This window comes from Octodon degus, unplaced genomic scaffold (assembly GCF_000260255.1).
Source record: "Octodon degus isolate 3935 unplaced genomic scaffold, OctDeg1.0 scaffold00095, whole genome shotgun sequence".
Taxonomy (NCBI): Eukaryota; Metazoa; Chordata; class Mammalia; order Rodentia; family Octodontidae; genus Octodon; species Octodon degus.
Genome location: NW_004524671.1, coordinates 2,275,741 through 2,282,272, shown reverse-complemented (window position 1 = coordinate 2,282,272; position 6,532 = coordinate 2,275,741).

The following is a 6,532-nucleotide window of genomic DNA, read 5'->3' as shown; positions in this document are numbered from 1 at the left end:
GCAGAAAAAAACCTCAAGGTTTTCATAGGTAAATGGAGGCATATAGTTTTGATAATCAACTAACAAAATTTTTAAAATAATATGCTAATGATGATGTAAAAATGTCTCTGGAACTTGCATTCAATAGAATTGCAACTCAGAACCACCTTCTAAAAATGTAATTTGTTGTAGCAGTCTAAATTTGGAATGCATATAACTATCAAGCCACCAGTGTCACTGTCATGCCACATAACTCAACACATGCTGAATGAAGGCATGGTACTTACAGCAGTGTAAGTTACACACACACACACACACACACACACACACACACAAACACACACACACACCCCTGAGAAAATCTACAGGAAATGTTAAATATAGTCTCTCTACAGGGAGTACTCAATTTATGTAGCTCTTCTTTGCTGATATAGTAAAATACCCATAAATATTATCGTTAAGAAAATTGATGATTCCAAGAAAAAGAAAGATATAAATCTCACGGCTGAATGGAAGCAAATCTGCACAAGAATGTGCATGCGTATGATAGCACACGTGTGAGCAGGGCAGGTGCTGAGAATAGAAAGTCTTACCTGCTCTTGGGCCTTGGGCCCTGGCCAGGATCTAGTGGCTATGCTGCTGCCATATACTGGTACAGTCCCTGCCCTCTGGGTAAGAGAACCGGTGGGGCTCTCATACTCTGTGTTAGTGCATGCGACCCCCACAGAAGTCATCTGAACTGAGTATCTGTCATTTTCCTCTCATGGACAGAGGAACCGAGGTCCTGACAGCATTAGTGCCTGATACCAGAAAGGCAGACGATTTGCATTTTAATTTGATAAATTTCTACTCCTGACCTCTCACTGGCATCTGAGCATAGCTGCCCTGACTGATCATGTTAAAACTGAAAATTAGATCTCATCTCTGCTCTGTAGAGGCCCTGTCCCTTTTCCCCTCCAGAAGGGGTCTCACAGCCTTGTTGCACAAGTCCGCTTCTTTCTGGAGCTCATCCTCTGTCAAGCACACAGCTTTCCTGCTTCTTCCTGCTGTTTGTACTAATAGATCTCTTGGTTTAGGTCTTTCTCAAACACCCAGCCTGCCACAGACTGGCCTTCCATGTCATTCCTTCTCCAATTCGTTATGGTGCTTATTACGTCTTTATTTTCACATTTGTCAGTTACCCGATTTCCTGATAGAATTTAAATTCCAAGAAGGTATTGCCTTCATTTCTCTCTCCTAAGGGTTTAGAAGAGATATGTGACAATTTGTACATACTCACCAGTTATTTCATATGTAACTAAATAGCTTAAAACAAAATAAACAAAAACCTCAGGCATATAGGCCCAGGTTTGTAATCCTAGCACACAGGATGCAGAGGTAGGATGATCATTGTGAGTTCCAGACTAGTCTTGGCTATGGTTTAAGACCAGCCTGAACTCCATAGTAAAATCGTGTATCAAAAAGACAAAACAAAACAAAAAAATACTTAGTTACTGTAAAAATATACCAAAATTTAGAAGATTAAAATTATGAGAGTATGTGTGCCAATGTGGAGGGGTGATTAAAATCTACAGAGATTGTTTAAGTGTAAAAAATTTATAACTATAAAAGACATACTGCCAAGAGTACCCCTCCAAGTACCTGCCCCTCATGAGGACACACTTACTGCACTGTCCCTCCAGTGTTCTGCACTAGTTCTGAAACTCCTCTCTCCTCTGAGTACCTTTATGAGGCATCATCACAGATGTGGTGAATTGCTACCAGAAAGTGCAGGCTCCTATAAACATTGCCTTGTATACTCACTCATCTTATTCAAGGTCACCCTGCAACTCCAGTGTTGCCCATAGTCAAAATGACTGTGAAATGTGCCCACTGAAAATTAGTTCAGGACATTGGGGCTGCCATGATGGTGCTGTGTGAATGCAAAGCACATTTAAATTTATTAGGGCGAATTTCAGTAAAATGTAAACAAAATATGGGTTTTTCTTTCCCGTGATTAGAATGTTTTTAATTTATATTCGGCCTTTTATTTTCACTGTTGCCAACTACAGCAAAAAGTGAATTAAAGAGAGGAAGTAGTCTATGAAAAAATTATTCTCCTAAAGAGGTCCATAATAACTTGGAACAATCCTCTATTTTCCTATTCCTTTCCTTTGATCTGACACACAACTGCCTCAACTATAACATATTTGGGAAGACAACATGTTGATGAATGACAAATTACCTCAGCAAAGCCTAAATGAAGTATCTATGAAGGAAGATGATAACCTGGTCTCATTTAACAATGAATTTGATTTTTACAAGTATGTTCTTTTTCCTCTGTATGATTCTAACTCATCTAAGAAGTCTATTTTTATATCCTTATTCTTTCAAATGCCATACATATCTGTTCTGATTAGGAAGTGAAAGAAACTCTGTGTATTCCGGTTACTAAGAATGCAAGGTATTGGAAATGTGCTTGCTATGCAAGCGATAGGAGGTTTAGATGATCTTTGGAAATATTAAGGATGAAAATTCATGTATGGCCACTGCCGACTGATGATTTCATCAGTGTGGCCTTAATAGTATAACTCTCATGGGTGACTCAGGAAGGTGCAACAGTTTGCCAAGAACTCTGGGAAACCCTCATCAATGATTTTAGTCTGTGGCAGCAAACAGGTGATTGCGAAGAGCTTACCAAGTTCTTCTCAATCATATTCCCCCTCATGTCTAGATTGAACCACTTTCAGAGAATAACAAACTCTTTCCCTCCTGCCTTCCAAGCTTTGTGCAAGTTCTTGTCCTTGGCAAATGTACTCACTCAGGGAGAACATTCTGCAACTGGCTGCTTCTGATTCCCCACCACAAGGTAGAAGTTTTTGGAGAACACAGGATGCTGAAGTGGTACTGGGTGGTGTGACGTGCAGCCTTTCAAGGCTTATCTTCTGACAAGAGAGAAAGATGAGAACATTCACTAGTTTTTTTTCTTCTGTTGAAGATCTTTCCTTACATACTTGAAGATTTTCAAGTCTCAGCCTCCCACAGTTCTAGCCAGCCTGCTAGACAGGAGTCAGCCTGAATGTCTTTGCCCTTTTTGACATAACAAGCACTCACAACACCTCCACATCTCCTCACCTCTTGGGATGTTTCTTGCACCCAATTTCATTTCTATATTGATGTGACTGTGTTCCTGGGTCTTCCAGATTTTACAGCTTATTACTTTTTCTGTGGAATTTGAAAGAAAACATAATCAACTTTTTCATAATTTCAATTTCTTTTTAACAATGTCTGAAATAATTTTTCTTAAATTGTTTCTTGTGCATATTTTCACCTCATAAATTAGCAATATTTTAAACATTTTCAGACCTCTTTGTATTTCACGTATCAGTTACTTATAACTCCAGAAAATTTTTAATAATTTTTGCTAGAAGTTACAATTCACCTGTGAGTAGAAGGAAACACTAAGATCCTTCTGATGCACAGGTTGAAACCAGTCAAGTGAATGCTTGACCTGGTCATTTTGATTCACCCTTCCTGTGACCAATGGGATTTGAATGGTTCAGTAAAATACAAATTATTATTAATCTTGGGCTTTAAAATCACTGAATGCTAAACAAAATCATGAGTTGCATTTATAAAAGGAAACTGTTTTCTACAAATATAGATTTATCTTTGTTCATGACTCCATAAAATATACACACACATAAATTAAATCTCAATCCTATCACACCAAGTAAAAATATGTCCTAGATGAAAATAAACTTAAAGTCACTTTGAATTTTTTGAATTTGAATGGAAAAGGAGAAAACAGTACAATCACATGACAACTTGATATTAACATCACCCTGAAATGGTTGGTGGAAAGAGGCATCATGTCATAAAGTTAAAATGACTGCCTCAGCCCAGGAGGCATAAGATGAACTTTGAGCCTGAGGTTTGGGGATTCAGACCTGAAATTAGCTGATGAGACAATGATTATGGACCTTCCAGGTAATCTAGGAATTTCAAGTTAGATGACCGTATATGAGCATATTTGGAAATGCTTAAACTTTGGAAAAGTCTTGTAAACAATGTTTGGTTGTCCAGCAATGGGTAGAATGTCTGCCAACTATATAAAATCTCTACAAGTTTTGTTTTGGTTTGGTATTCAGTGTAGAAAAATAATACGTCTGTTCTGTTTTCCACTTGTAGGCAAGTACATTTGAATGTTCTCTGCATAAGTTTTTTTTTTTTTTTTTGCTTTTCCCCATGACTGACAGTAAAATAGCAGAAGTGACAAAGTATTGGCCATTGTGGAGAATTAAAATTCATTTATGTCTATAAATAGCCAAGAGTTGTTTAGTTAGGAGGAAACAGATGACCTAACAGAAGACTAAATCTTGGCAAGTTGACTTCCACTGGCTGGACCCTGCCAATTTCACTCTAGTCAGCTGCTTTCCTCTAATCTTCTCCTGTTTCTTTTGTCTGAGTGATTTTGCAGGGGCTGTTTGTGCCACACACATCCGTCACCACCAGCTCTACACAAAGCGCATGCAGGATGAGAACAAAGCACAGATGAGATGTCTGGGAGATGCACTGTGCGAGGGAATGCCAGGGAAACTCATCAAGGAAATTCACACATCCATAACTGCGAGTTAGGGACGATTCAGAAAATTAAATTCAAGAGGCAACCTCAAATCTTTTATTCTTGTAGTTTACTTAACTGGACAGCTGGGAGCGCTCCAAATGACCTTCAGTTCAACCTGAATTACATCATTCTTCTTGAGTTCAGAGAATCAATGCAGAAGGGTGAGGAGTCCAATGAGAAAGGCCTGCCAAGTGACAGGGAAGCCTGCCCTGTGTGCATACGGCAATGGCTTAGTTTGAAGCAATTAAGTTTGTAATTCATTTCTTTTTAAACACTCCACTTTTAAAAAATATTTTCTTGTATTTCCTTTAAATTTCTTTTAATGTCAGAGACAAGTTAGGGTTTGATTACAATTAAACTCTTCCCACTAAGGGCTGAAATGTCCTGTCTAATAAATTGGAAGAATATGACCCATAGAGGGAAGGAAGTGATACAGGAAAAAACCCAGAACATATGTAGAGTGAATCTGGGGATCTAAAGAAACCCAGAAGCTGCAAGGAAGATGTATAAATCCAGCAGACTATTTTAATTCCTAAGAGGGAGGAGCCAAGAGAGCACAGAGAAAAAAAAAAAAAAAAAAAAAAAAAAAAAAAAAAAAACAATCCAGAAACAGTTGTTTGATGGATGTTACACATTTAGGTTATGTAATTATGTGGGAAGCTGATTTATCACAGTGTCCTTGCATCAGTGAAATGTCAGGGGCAAGACACATGTGTGGCCTCCTCAGAGGAGAAACTGTTTGTAAGAAGCTCTGGTTTTGCTGTCTGGAAATAATAAGAGAAACATGAGGCTTGCATCATTACTTTAAAAAATTTCAAAGCAATACATGAAATGACATATGGAGAAGTGGAGAAAGGAAGAAATTCAAGTGTAATCATTAGACCTCTAGCAATGTGGAGAAAGGAAATACTCTGTAATGTCCCTCATAGTGCTATTGCTTTCCTAGGATGCTGACCTCCCTGCTTTCACGATGTGTCTGAGAGTACACATTAGGAGTTTCCTATTTATGCTGCATACCATAGCTCAGTGATGATGAACCTTTTCGAGGTCAAGTGTCCAAACTGCAACCAAAGTTGCAGTTATCACAAAGTGCAGTTATCACAAAGTTATCACAAAGTTGCAGTTATCACAAAGTGCAGTTATCACAAAGTTATCACAAAGTGCCAACAATGCGATGAAACTGGACCACTGAGTTTTATAGAAACAACTTGTACATTAACATCTGTTGTCTTAAAAATAAAACAAATGACATAGGTTCACCACTACTGCCATAGGTAAAGGTTCAGAAAATATTGATGATTTTTCTTGACCTTTAAAACATGTTAATGCTTTTGTGGCTTTTAATCATTATCCATATGAAACAATTGGTCATCAGGATGAAATAACGAGGCTAAGATAAATTGTCAGAAGGCAAACTGACAAACAAATATATATTGTAAACTGGATGAGCAACTTTGAAAATAATTGTTACTACCTCCAAGTTTTCATTTTTTGGGGGTTCACCCAGTATCAAACTCAGGATCTTGTGCTTGCCAGGCAAGCACTGTGCTGCTGAGCTGTATCCCTGAGTAGTTCCATATAGTGTTAAAATTTTCATATTGCTTGAAAATAAAGCTAAAATACCATATATATATATATATTCAGGGTTGGGGAGATAGCTCAGTGGAATAAGCACCAGCCTTGCTATTGCAAGATTCCGAGTTTGAATCCTGGTACAAAAAAAAACCAAAAAAACAAAAACGGTAGGCTACTTCAGAAGAAAACAAAATTTATTTAGGACTGGCCCCAGCCTGTTGTGCTGGCCCCGCCCCTGGGGTGCGCTGAGATGGCGATGGAGACCAGGTGTGGAGGTGCGCGCCTGTAATCGCAGAACTTGGAAGGTGAAAACAGGACAATTACTACAAGTTCTATCTGTGCAGTAAGATTCAGTAGACCCTACACTACATA